We start from the raw sequence: 14812 nt of genomic DNA, 5'->3' as shown, positions 1-14812 counted from the left end.
ACATCCCAAATGCATCATAGCACAAAGGAGATTCTTGAAGGGTCAAGAGCAGGCCTTACACTGAACACTCTCTCAGCCAGTTAAGATGACCGTAAGACTAAACCCACAGACTCTCTGGGTTAGGCAGAAGTCTGGCTTGTGAGTTCATTATGTCCTGGTTTGGGGTGTGATGAATTAATGCAAATTCATATTTGGATTTGATTTGTTTTTCATGAAAGTCTAATATTGGAAACCTGAAAATGGCATTGTGGAGATTAGCCAGACCAGGGGCTGGATTTACAAAAGCTCTCCTAGGAAAAGGATCTTTAAATAAATATTAAGACATTCTCCAATATTCTCGTTAGAAAGTCTTAATTATTTTCTTAAGATCTTCATAAGACACTCGTTGTTGCCAATTTTAACATAGACTTTATTTCACAGCTTATCATAAATACTGCAGAATTACATTTTGAATTTTCCAATTTTCAGTTAGACTCGTGCAGTGGAGGCAAAATGTAGGAAAAACTGAATCAATCTAAGTGTTCAAACATTTTCAGAAATCAAGAGCTAGAAGTGAATTATCCTCATGTAGAAGCTAACAGTACTTTAATAAGAAACTCCACATTTAATCCTGTTAAATTCAGCTATTCAAACTGATCATTTTAGAGGCTGACCTTCTGACCTCTGACCTTACAGTCTTACACGCTCTGATGGTGCACAAAAGGAGACCAGCCAGAAAGGAGGTGCAGTAGTCAGGTCTTGAAATAACAAGAGACTGAACGAGCACCTGGGTGACCTCTCCGGAGAGGAAAGGTTGAATTCTCTGGATGCTGAAAAGGAGAAATCTGCTTGACCGAGTCAGATTTGCAGCAATATGTTTTGAGAACGATAACTGATCATCCATGACTCCACCAAGGCTCCGTGCTTCTGCAGATGGAGTGACCACTGAGTTCTCGATGGAGATGGCAAGATCATGGTGAAATCCAGCAGTTCCGGGGATGTACAGCAGTTCGGTCTTGCTGGGGTTGAGTTTGAGGTGATTAGCTGTCATCCAAGACGAGACGCCAGCGAAATGCTGAGCTTCTGAGATGCAGGTTGAAACCTGAATCTGTGTCAGAAAGAACACATAGTTTTTGGAGAATATCAGTTGTTACTAGAATCTTAAGTGAAAAGTTAAGTAAGTAGTTCTTAATATTATTAAAATATGAAGTTAAGAAGAAAAGCACATCTAAGAAGAATTTCTCTCTTAAGACACTTTTGAATCCAGGTTAGCAGTGAAACAAGACCACAGTCCAAACATTTACACTGCCCAAATTTACTGAGAGTGGAAATAGAGGGTATGAACTGACCTCACGTTCCCGGTGAAACACTCGCTCCCTTTAGTCTGACTGACTGGCAAAACGTTCTGCAGGCAGCAGCGTTTATTAGGAACTCGGCCAAACCAGGAATGAAACCAGTGATTATCTGCTCAAGTTAAAGGCAGCTGGACTCGACAGCAACCCATCCAACTTGCCAAAGAACAACATTGCAAAGCGATGTGCAGACAGGAACGTTCAGATAACTGAGGCTCAAATCACACCCGTTTAGAGGCTAAAACCTCACATCTGAAGAGCACAGAGTGGAGTGAACAGTCTTAGGAGTGTTTTCCACTGTTTTCAGGGTCATTTAGTAGAGATGTTTTAGCGTACAAATTCAGCGACATGCTAAGTTCAAGAAAAAGGGGACTCTTATTTGAACTATGTCACTGAATTCGTAGCTACAGTGGCTTGGTTTTTCCCTGTCTGCTTTCAGAGTGTTTACATTCGTTTCTAGCTGTACTTTGATGAACAAATGGTAAAGTTGTTATTTTGGCTCAGCATGAAATATGCTGAATGTCTGCTAGCTAAAGAGATGTAGCTGGCTTAGCTTTTAGCCTAGCATCCCTGGCATCCTTTTCACTAGTGGGCTGGGTGTGTATACATTTTTGGGAGGCTAAAAGGCTTTTCACTAGTGTGCTGGGTGTGTATACATTTTTGGGAGGCTAAAAGTGTGTGTGAGTTGTAAAAGCTGAGTTGTATAGCTAAGCTGTTTGGGGGATTTGTCATTGGCCTGTTTTACAGCTTTGTTTTGGTTATGCTAGATTTCCTCTTTAATGAGGGTCCGACAGTGTCTGAGGTTCACGGTTTGTCACTATCATATAAGTAGGGTCATCAGACCCCCCCCCCCTTTTTTTTGGGGGGGGGGGGTCTTAAAAAAAGTGCCCAGCCAGGAATATTCCACTGTGCAAAATGTCCAGAGAGAGAGAGAGAGAGAGAGAGAGAGAGAGATAGGTTGTTGATGTATTTTTTTTAGGAAAGGACATATTGTAAATGAACATATGTGCATTTAATAATGTAGCTAATAATGTAGTTAAGTCCCTCCCACCCTCCCACTCACACATTGCTATGGCCCTACAAGTTATTTATTTATTAATTTATTTTTAATGCACACAATACAGTGTATAATGTTTTAAAAAATCGCTTAGTATTGCTTAGTATCGATACAATGCGCATTATACCATTTCACCCTCAGGGGGGCGCTCGCCGCTTAACCTTTTAATAACGCATCTGAGTTTGTACAACCGACAGGTGGCGCACCTCACCAGTGCTAAATGAGACCTTAAACCATGTGTTCATCCATGCAGAAGTGTGCAGCACAGAGTCAGACCTGAACATTTCACCTAGTTAATAAAGCTGTGCACTGTCTGCTTAAAAAAAAAAATCAAATTAATCAATAACAATTAGCAGCACACAAACAGAACACCACCACCACCACCACCACCACCGTGTTGAGTGTGTATGGGTAATTAAAGACCCCAGACACCAAAGAATAGCCTGTTTAAACCTTAAACCCACTACATCACCCTTCCACACATGCATCGCAGCAAACGCCACTGACATGCTTTCGGGTGTGCGCATGCGTGAACGGAGCGCCTGTGACACCGGGCTCTGGCATGTCGAGGGTTTGCGCATGCGCGCTCAGCGCCTGAACGGAACGGAGACCATTTCCTCCTCTGCGGGCCTGGGCGGCGGAGTCGGTGCCTTTTCGGGCTCTTCAGTCTGTGGATGTTACTGCAACCGAGCCCTGGTCCACGAAGCCGTGTTCAGAAACATTTAGCCACCATTCCTGAAGACATAGTCCACGGTGAGTTGCAGTAACCGAGCGACGTGTCGGCCTTTGCCGTAGCTGGCGGTAACGGCACCGTTACCGTTACTGGCTGTGTTTTGAGTCAAGCCAGTGAAGCTGCTGCTGCTGTAGCTCCAGTATGCGACAACATACCGACCCGAAAAGCAGCGCAATTGTTCACAGTTCTGGCAGTTAGTGTGTTTATGCCCTTTCTAGCCACACTTTTGCCCATTATTGGCGGTTGTTGGTTTAATAGACTAAGACTTTCTGTCAGTAGTCAGCGCCGTGTTATGGTTTATTAGCCTGCTAGCTAGCTAACCACTTCCCTCCGCTTCCCACGAGCGGTATTTGACAGATTTTGTTGAGGTTGCTCTGCCACATTTATGGTGAATATTTGAGTTTATCTTTAGCAAACGGACAAAAACGTGTAGTTTCTTTTTAACCACAGTCGGGGACTCGAAAGGTAGGTAGGTAGCTAGCTTGCTAATGGCACTGTTGTTTCTTTGGTATCTAACTATAGCTAAATAAAATAAATCAGCTCAGATTTGTCAGGTTTATGATTTGCCCAGAGCAGCAAGACTGGAAGGGTGTGCATAAAACTTGCAGTGCTGCTGAATGTGCTGTGTGTGCATGTGTGTGTGTGTGTGCGCGCGCGCAGGTTTGGATAGACCGAGGCGTGGCTGGACTCAGCAGCTCGGTCCTGATCGGTGCAGAACCACCTAAGCCCTAAATCTATAATCTGTGCTTTCCTATATTTCTGCAGCTGTTTAGCCAGTGCTAGATATCTGTTTACATGCATCATCACGTTAGCTGTTAACCTGCTGTGCAGTGCATTGTATCCAGTGTCAGGTATTGCCCTGCATTAAACATGCTTCAGTATTCAGTATCAGTGCTTCAGGTGAGCTTTTGACCCCTGTCCCAGGTCGCCCTTACCCCAGGACACCTTTCTAAGTCACACACACACAAATTGAAGGCATTTCTTCAACCTGCTTTGCAGTTGAACCATTAATTAATAATCGGCTGAAGTCCATCAGGTGATGTTTTTAGTAACTAATTTTTTTTTTAAAAATTACAGACAAACATGGACGGAAATGAAGCGAGAAATTCGTAGAGTTGGTCTTGTGTGGAAAGAGAGGGATTCAGTTTTGGCATGCTGGAATCCCTGGAGGATTTAGAGGAGCCAGACAGCAACATGTGAAGGGTCCGTATGTTGTGTCTGAGCCGGCGTGTCCTTATGCCAAGCCCCCCAGGCCCCACCTGGTGCATGTAGACTAGGCCCAGTTATGGATCAGGTTGAGTGGTTCTTCTACGGCGATGCACAGAGATTGGGAAATACATATTAGTTTAGTAAAGACGCAACGGATGTGGTTTCTTATAGCTGGTTTATGAGATGAAATACACAGAGGTTGAAGCCACATAGGTCCTCTCAGTATTCCTCAAAATGCAGCATAAGGCTCACATGTCTGAACATTAGCACTTTATTATAAGTATTAACTTCAAGCTGAATGTAAGAGGTGAAATGCAGTCAGGTTTTGCTTTTGCTTACAAAAATATCTAAGGCTGTTCAGATGCTTTTTTTTGCCCCGATGCAATATGAGCACCGCGATGCTGAGTATCAGCCGATTCTGATCTGATCTATCTTTTTCTACATATAATACAGCAAAACTGTTTAGGTAAGATGTGCTTCTAATAAAAACCGGGCATCCTGCAGTAGATAAATTTTAAACTAACAGCAGAAAATAGACAAACGTCTGGAGGAGAAGCAGCCCAACACAGTCAAAGCACTAAAACTGCAGACGTTACCTTTTCATGTGCCACTAGATTATACCAGATTATAAACTGGTGTTACCTTCTAAATGTACCGCACTGTCCGAATAATGTTCATTGATGGCTCTGTTAGAAGGGTACAAAGAAAACACTGAATTTGTAATCAGATTGTTTTGGGAGATTTGCATCCCTTCTACCGCTCTGCACAGTTCTCTCATTTTACACAGTTTATTTACAGTCTGTTCCAGCTTCAGTATCACTGTGTTTACTGAGGTTACAGTACATAATCGTGAATACATTCAACCATGATGTCAGCAACACTTTTGAAATTGCTTTCTGCAGCTATAAAATATGCCACAGTGACGAAAGGTCATCTAAGAAACTTTGCGCGAGTGACTTATTCATGCAAATTCGTTCTACATATAGCTCCTGACTGCTGCACGCCCTGCAGAAGCCAGAGCTTGCTGTCAATATCCAGGCTGTGGAGGCGCTTGAGTGATGTGTGGATAAGGAAGCGAAGTCCAGGCTAGAGGCCCCAGCAGGGCAGATCATGTCTAAGCACTGCGGTCATTGACGAACCTCTTCTTTATATGTTGAAGTCTTTTCATAAGGAGGCTTTGATGGACCTCGTTAGGCTGTCTCTGTCATTTCTGTTAGTAATTAGAAAGTCTTCTGGTTATTTTGTTTATTTATCAAGTGGTTTTTATTAAAGACTATAAAGTAGAAGGTTAATTGCACTGTATGAAACCATGCATAGGCTTTTTAGGGATTCCAAGTTGCTTATAACATTGGAAGCATTTTAAATACTTTATTCTTTAGGCTGTTTAAAACTTATAATTATTAATTTGATAAGTATAATAATTTCATTTAAAAGTCTTAAGCAAAAATGCACAAAATTGGCTTTGTCCTGGCTGTTTCTTTTAATAGTAATAGAGTTTAATTGTGAAAATTGTGGCACGATCAGGGCCTGACTGGTGTATCGATATCTGGCATTGACCGGTAGTGTCAGTTGACATATACGACCTGTGGTTTGAGATATATATAACCGGCAGTTTTGTGACCTCCCTAGAACAGAGCAAAACCTTAGGCAGTTGTGCTACTGGAGAACTCTATCAATAACTCTTATCAATATCTGTCAGTAGACCTGAATGTCATTATTGTTTTAGGCCGGCAATTTCCCTACACCGGTATAATTGGCTAGCCCTGAAGAAAGCAAGTTCTGCATGCTTGCTAGGCCTTTTTTTCTCTTTATTTTTGCATCTTTAATTCGGGGGATTGGAAGAAATGCATGTCTTCTGTAGACTGAAAATAGGCCTGACGTTTTGGTGAACATGAGTGGATTGTATGGCTAAAACTGGGCTCACCACAACATCCAATACACTCTGTGGCCGGCTTCACCCATTCTTTTCTTTTTATTGGAGAGCTGAAAAAGGCTTACGGATGCATTTTAAATGACAGCCCTGTCTCTGCAGAACATCGAACCTTACATGTACGATATTGATTCAGTAGGCCTGTCTTCTAGTATCTTTTTGCAGGGTATTAAAAGCACCAGATGACCTCTACCACAGAAACACCTCGCACACTTTTTGTGAGGTGATTGGCAGAGGTCTGAGAGCTGCATCAGAAATGGAAAAAAGATTTGAGACAGAAAGCCCCGGGAATGTATATATAAAGGGCAAAAACAAGGCAGAAAATGTATCTGCCTTTTACTATTGTTTCTTGTTCCCTTCTGAATTTGACATGTTTCTTTGTTTGATTCACATACAGTCGACACTTGTTAGTAGTGCCTTTGCAAACCCTGTAGAAGTGCTTTGGAGGATTCTGTGACAAAAGAACCCACTGGATTGTTCTGTAAAACTTGGTGAATCAACTGGATGACAACTAAACCGGACAGCATAGTTAAAAAAAATAATAATAATAATAATTATAATATAATTTATGACACATTAATGACTATATGTGACATACTCATGATATTAATGCATGAAAATGCCTTAAGTTTTTTTTGTTTGTTTGTTTTAAATGGGAACCCCCATTATTTTGGGCCAAATTATATTTAGTAAATGCAAAAATAAGATTATAGACTGTAAAATAAGAATTTGGAAGTAAACAAATTGCTGCATAGATTCAAACGTTTACTGCAAAAAGGCTCAATACCGTAAATCTTGGATGCACCGAAACCATGCTTTTTTTGTATCTTATCCCTAAAAAAAGTGGAAAGTGCTGTTAATATTAAACTATTAATAATAATGTAAAAATTCTATTAAATGTCTGTTTAATGGTAATAACTACTTATGACTGGCTTTTACTGGTTGTTTTAATGTTTGGTTTCAAAACAAAATAGACAAACAAAAATGTTCTTTGTAAAAACGAGAAATATCAGGTGTCGGTAGAGCTGTATTCAATATGACGGTATTTTAGTGTATCGTGATATTTTGTTATCGTGGTAGACAGTGTTCTTTTCTAAGCACATTAAGGGTATCATCAGTGCTTAAAGGACACTGATTAACTGCACATTACGTTGCAAAGAATGTATTTAGTCATTTTTAATTAAATGCAGTGGAGCTGTTTGAAGTTTTAAAGAATTTAAAGTGTTAGTGTATCTTAATTAATATCATGCATCGTGAAAATGGCTTATTGAGATATTATTAAAACCATATCACCCAGCCCTAGGGGTCAGTAAGCTTCATGGTATCGGTGCTCTCTCTATTGCTGATACCGATACAGTATCAGTATGGGTGCAACGTTACAGTAAACCGTCTGATCAGAATTAATCAAGGTGAACACAAGGACACATTTATGACTTGACTGTGATATTGATGCTGCCTACATTATAATAATCAATGCTAACATATAATAAACATTTGATATATTTCTTGGCTATAGTTGAAAATGTGTGTTTGTTCCTGTAGTTTGGTGTTCTTCGTCTGGACCAGAGGTATTCAGGTATAGACCTTGAACCCAGTTTCCATGGCTGCTAATGCTGGTAGATTCGTTCACCCACACGGATGCTTACTAAAAACAGACCGTTTGACCTCCTGACAACATGAACACAATGTTTTAGGTCTCTGTAAATGGGGCTTTAAGAAGATGCTCTTGGTGTCTGTGGTTTTATGTAGACCTGTAGTATCTTTGTGAAAGTGCTGTGGTTGTTTCTTGTGATGAGCTGCTTTAGGTCTTCGGTGTGTCCGACGTGGCTGATGACCGACTGTTTGGGTTCTCAGTGATGTTAGATTTGAGTACATAATGTTAGAAAGCACACACACTAGTTCATTTCTGTTTATTATTAGAGGTGAAACAGTTTGAACAGAGTTGAACTGCAGAGTTAATCAGATTAGAGTATCCAGGGACTGTCATGAAATATTCATTTTTGTTCATTCCACACTCTTCACACTTTTTTTTTTCTGTGCTGTGCAAAGTCTTCACATCGACGGGGCCCTAATCCCACTGAGTGTAATTGTGCGGATGGGCTGAGCTGATCCCAGATCACACATCTTTGGTTGAATTGTGGAGCTTTGTGTTAGTGCTCAACCCCCTTTATAAAATGTCAGAACATTCCAGAAACCTCCTCAGCCTGTGCTCTGGATCTGTCGTTTTATGTACATCAGGGTGTTTGTTGTTGGATCAGTTTGAGTTTGTTGCTCTCTGAAGTGTACCTGGAGGCAGGGCTTTATTTTAAGCGCAGTGTGTCTTATGTAAGTGGTCTTAGATCCTGGAGCAGCTCTAGGTGTGAATGATTACATGATATCCGTCATCCTCTGCTTTTGGATGGTTGGAAACTTTGCCCACACAGCCAAACCTGGGCTCACAGTGTCTTCTTCTGTTCACAGTGTGGTTTAACCAGCCTCATCACTGTTCTCCTCCTGTTCCTCCTGTTCCTCTCATATACTTTGGCCAAGGTGGGCAGTGCTGGAACAATCAAGAGTAGGGTTCTTCAGTTTCAGTACTGGGGGCCAGTGTTCTTGCACGGTTTGTTGGTTTCCTCTAGGTACTCCAGTTTCCTTCCACCTCCCAAAAATAGTCTTGGCTCCTATTGGTTATGCTAAATTGTGAATGGATGTGTGGTTCCCTGTGATGGACTGGCACTCTGTCCTGGAGGTATTCTCACCTTCTCGCCAATGATTTCGGGTAGGGTGTGGAAGACACAGCATCTCTGACCTGGATGAAGCAGATAAAAAGAAGGATGGATGGATGGATGCTACTGTACCATATTAAGATGGATAAACATATATAAGACAAATAAGCTCTGTTCTGATTGGCTGGCCTATGTTTTATTCAAGAAGCACCTAGAGATGAATACAGCACTCCTGAGAGCTATGGTGACAATGAGAGGGGCTAAGCGGTGGTAGGGTGAATGGGTGTCGATATTGACCCTATAATAAACTCGTTGCAGCATAGCATTTGGCTCTATTTAGGCTAGAATTAGGTGATAGGATGTTCTTCTACCATGTAGCACCATGGAAGTCAGTACTCTAGCACACCAGACAACTGCATGGATCATAATTGCTATGGTTTTACACCAATTACAGAGATCCTGTAAACGATAAGTATGTGTGTTTTAAGTTAGCCTTCATAAGCAGAGGTCGACTGATGATTGGCACGCTCCCCTCACTCTTGCACATGCACACAACTTGCACACACAGTTCCGTCGGTGGGTTTAGTCTGCACAGTTGTTGCAGCACTGCAGAAGTTCAGTGTAGCCAAATAATGGGATTTGTCCATGCAGCACGAAACCTTCTCGAAAACGGCAGCCAGCCATTTGAATGCTAGTGCTAAAAGTGCAGAGCTTGGCCTTTAATATCTCTCTCATTATACGAGAGGAAGTTTGCAGTAACTGTCAATATGTGTGTCTTTTAGTTATTAAAGCAATGATTACGTGAAAAATCTAATTTTTACAGTCCATCAGCCAAGACATGTTGGGTGTCCAGATTCTGCTTCTTCAGTTGTGCACTGGAGCTACGAGGCTTGCGTTGCTTACAATGGTGACCCATATCTTTTCTGGTAGTACCTGCCCACTCACGTCAATCAGTCTGTTCAAACCACATCCAGGTCTTCACTTGAAATGGAGACTTGTCATTGTGGTAATAAACACGTTGTGAGCATAATGAAGATTTGATAATGTGTATTGTTCACGGTTAAACCTAAACTGTCTCCTAAACCTCACTGATGAGTCTACAGCTGGACATTGTTTGACCAGGTTAAGGCGAGCAAGTGGTCCTGAAAATTTACTGAAAAGATTTGGGTGAGTTTTGACTTGTAGTGTTTGTTAGCGATGTTAGTCTTGGTGCTGCAACACTAATTTACAGATGCAAATTTAATTCACCGAATTTGACTGAACTGTATCTCTGGCAGTTTTTAGAGTCGTTTAAAACAGAACAATTTTATAAAAATAACAATTACATTCGCAGATTAAAATAGTTTTAAGGCTCATTTCTTTATGAACTCAAAACCAAAGGATAGAAATCAAGCAGAGCAGTTATCCCAGCACTGGATGGTTAAACTGTAATGGGCACTGTAGTTACAATGTAGACACCCAAATTGTTATTTTTAGACCAAATTAAAATATATTAATAAATAGACATTTGGGCATCAAAAGAAACATGTCATTTTATTACAAATTGAAAACTTATTTATTACATATTTAATGTTTCAAACAAAAAAAATATATACCTAACGATTAAGCGGTATGACCAAAAATGTGTATCATAGCAAGATTTCGGCAGTTTCACAGTAAATTATGGTATGTTAATTGACTGATTGCATTTTAAATATTGGTTTGTAGCTTATTCTAATGAAGGATACATTAAAAAATACAGAGTACATTTTCATTTTATCATGAATGTAAGGAAGACTTTGAGTACAACTGCTTTGGACAGTTTGTCCAATGAAATGACACTGTATGAAGAAATCTGTGCATGAAACAGACTCATGATGTGTTTTAGAAAACAGTAAGCCTGACTTTGTAGGTTGACAGTGGCTTATTTTAATATAAATGCACATATTTAACAAGTGTATATCAGATATTTTAATGTACACAACAGAACTGAATACATTGGTAAATCAGTCCTTTTTGCAGTGTTATTAAAACCAGCAACATTAATGCAATCTTGCACTTAGTCTGCTGTTGCTGTTGCTGCTGCTGCTGTTGTTGTTTCTATAAAGAAATCTCTAACACAGATTTTCCTTGTATTTAATCAGGTGAAGAACCATTTAGTACTGAAGTGTACTGTTCGAAAGTTTGGAGGGTTAGATCCATCAGCATTAAGTTATTCTACATGTGCACTTGTCGACCATTACCATGATGTAACATATGCAGCATATTATCATGGAGGATTTGAGCCATATCACCCACTCCTCCTCTTAAGCTCTTAGGCTGTTAGCATGAATCCGCAAGTGTCCATTTTAGCTGCATGTGATTATTGTATTGAGACAAGAGTGTTCTGTCCCCAGTGAGTCCGGCAGTGGCTGAAAGCCATAACTCTTTCTTCCTGCTCTTTCTGTCTCTCTGTGTGTTTGTGTGTGTGTGTGTGCGCGCAAACCCACAATAACCAGCGTGCATGTCTGCGAGTGTGTGTCCAGCAGAATGGGGGTATTGTGAGTTGATGGTGGGGGCAAGATATCCAACGGATGCCTCCATCTGGCCAGCGCCTGGCCTACCATACTGGCCACTCGAGCGTTTGTTCTGTGGTCATGCGGGAACACGTGTTTGCTAAAGCAATATGGTAAAAAATTAAAGAAGCAGTTTGGTGAGAATTAATTGTGCATGATTTTTCTTTTAAGCCTGATACAGTTGATCAGCTAAGACATTTTTGATATCTGATGCTTGCTTCTTGAGTTTAAAATGAGAGGCTAGGCTAATATTGCTAACACACACTGTACTTGGACTGTCACCAATCTCATCTCTGTAAATACAATATATATATATATATATATATATATATATATATATATAGTATATATTTATGTATAAATATGTGTGTGTGTGTGTGTGTATATATATATATGTATGTGTATATATATATATATATATATACACAGTGAGTCCAAGAAGTATTTGATCCCTTGCTGATTTTCTTCGTTGGCCCACTAATAAAGACATGATCATTCTATACTTTTAATGGTAGATGTATTCTTACATGGAGAGACAGAATATTAAAAAGAAAATCCAGAAAATAAATCTAAGGAATATATATTAATTGATTTGTATTTCATGGAGTGAAATAAGTATTTGATCCCTTAGTATTCATTAGCAGTTCTGGCTTTTACAGACCAGTTAGACACTCCCAATCAACTTGTTACCTGACCTGAAGCCACCTGTTCTCACTAATCACTTGTGTGAAAAACACCTGTCCACAGAATCAGACAGATCACACAGATTTCAAGTCTCCAACATGGGTAAAACCAAAGAGCTGTCACAGGACCTCAGAGTCAGAATTGTTGACCTTCACAAAGCTGGAATGGGCTACAAAAAGATTAGTAAGGTGTTGGATGTGAAAGTAACAACTATTGGTGCAATTATCAGAAAGTTTAAAGAGTATAACATGACAATCAACAGACCTCGGCCCGGTGCTCCAAAGAAGATTTCGCCTCGTGGGGTGGCAATGATGCTGAGAACAGTCAGAAATCGTCCTGCAACCACTCGGCAGGAGTTAGCAAATGACCTGAAGGCAGCTGGGACCACAGTTTGCAAGGAAACAATTGGCAACACTTTGCGCAACAATGGATTCACATCCTGCAGTGCCCGAAAGGTACCCCTGCTGAAGAGAGCACATGTGGAGGCGCGCCTCAAGTATGCCAATGATCATTTGAAAGATGAACCAAGTTATTGGGAGAAGGTTTTGTGGTCAGACGAGACCAAAATTGAACTTTTTGGCCTCAACTCCACCCGCCATGTGTGGAGGAAGAAAAATGCTGCCTATGACCCCAAGAACACTGTGCCCACCGTCAAGCATGGAGGTGGAAGCATAATGTTTTGGGGGTGTTTCTCTGCCAAGGGTACAGGGCTACTTCACCGCATCACTGGGAAGATGGATGGAGCCATGTACCGCACAATCCTGAGGGACAACCTCCTCCCCTCTGCCAGGGATCTGAAAATGGGCCGTGGTTGGGTCTTCCAACATGATAACGACCCTAAACATACAGCAAAGGCAACAAAGGATTGGCTCAAGAAAAATCACATTAAGGTCATGGAGTGGCCCAGCCAGTCGCCAGACCTCAATCCGATCGAAAATCTATGGAGGGAGCTGAAGGTCAGAGTTGCCAAGCGACAGCCCACCAACCTTCATGATTTAGAGAGGATCTGCAAAGAAGAGTGGGCCAAAATTCCCCCTGGTGTGTGTGCTAAACTTGTGGTTAACTACAACAAACGTCTCACCGCTGTGCTTGCAAACAAAGGCTTTGCCACTAAGTATTGAGTGTGTTTGGCAAGAGGGATCAAATACTTATTTTCCTCATTGAAATACAAATTAATTAAAATATATTCTTTAAAATTATATTCTGGATTTTTGTCTTGATATTCTGTCTCTCCATGTTAGAATATATCTACCATTAAAAGTGCAGAAGGATAGTGTCTTTATTAGTGGGCAAACAAAGAAAATCAGCAAGGGATCAAATACTTCTTGGACTCACTGTATATATATATATATATATATATATATATATATATATATATATATATATATATGTGTATATATGTATATATATATATATATATATATATATATATATATATATGTATATATATATATATATATGTATATGTGTGTATATATATATATATATGTATATGTGTGTATATATATATATATATGTATATGTATATGTGTGTGTGTGTATATATATATATATATATATATATATATATATATATATATATGTATATATATGCATACATACACACACACACACACATTGTAGACCATTGAAGACCAGGGTGAAAGGGGGGTATTAAAGTATACAGAGAAACAGTCTGTAATTACAGAACTAGAGTGCTCCTATATGGTCGGTGGAGCTGATGAAATGGGATTAGTCATGTATGGATTATCTGTGTTCCAAGTATTGCTAAACTCTTTGGTGAAATTGTTATTAACAAAACCGCTAATGTTCACCCTTCCCCTCCAGATCCAGAGCCTGTTTGGCCGGATACAGATGTTTTATCAGAATTTACCAGCTGATGTTAAATGATATCACTGTGATAGCTGATGTGAACTAAACTCGGAGCATTTTTCTGTGAACTCCTGTGAGGGCTGACTTACAGTAAAATACTTTACTGTTGTTGGCAGTGCTAATGAAACAGAGTCGAGCGGACGAATGAATTTATAGAGGCTGCATGGCATTCCCTGGTTTGACTGGTATCACAAGAAAAGTGAAGTAACTGGTTTTTCGGTACTGAAGTATTCTTATACATTGAAAATATAGCTAATATTGCTGTCAGAAAAACACTTTTGAAAAAACACAAAATGGCCACATTACAAAAGGAATCACTAATAAATATTGTAGAACAAAATCGTATTTCAGGTAATTTTAGAGCATTTCAATTGGTCCATCTTTCAAGAAATATAGACACAATGAATATACTCAAAATACTGCTTTTACAAATTTTACTGGTATGTTTCTTACTTCTCTGAATTGATATTCCCTGTTGCTGATGCAGTTATTTAGATTAGGGCTACAGTGTTGAACAATGATAAGACACTGAAAAATGGGCTGTTGTTCAACAGTCAACATATACGATTCTTATTATTAACTTTGTAATTTTGGCGAACAATATATTTGCCCTGGTGGCCTCACTGGCCACTGAAAATATCTGCCAACCTCTGCTGCTACGCTGAAGATAGCATCTGTACTGCCTTTGAGGTTTAGGCTGACCGATGTTCTCATAAGTTCGGCTGCACGCTCTTTGTGTGTCGCAAGAAGATTAACC

The 14812-nt window shown here is 40.0% G+C and overlaps 1 protein-coding gene across 1 annotated transcript in view; it reads left to right on the top strand.

The window, feature by feature from the left end:
- Positions 1-2982: 2982 nt before the first annotated feature.
- LOC140575101 (tyrosine-protein kinase CSK) overlaps positions 2983-14812 on the top strand; it is a 53864-nt gene continuing 42034 nt past the window's right edge. Inside the window, exon 1 of the mRNA XM_072695260.1 lies at positions 2983-3141. The gene's annotated coding sequence lies outside the window, so the exon portion shown is untranslated. The remainder of the gene's footprint in view (positions 3142-14812) is intronic.

Source organism: Salminus brasiliensis, chromosome 13 (assembly GCF_030463535.1).
Source record: "Salminus brasiliensis chromosome 13, fSalBra1.hap2, whole genome shotgun sequence".
NCBI lineage: Eukaryota > Metazoa > Chordata > Actinopteri > Characiformes > Bryconidae > Salminus > Salminus brasiliensis.
Note: the sequence above shows the minus strand (reverse complement) of the source record. Positions and strands in the feature narration are given on the sequence as shown.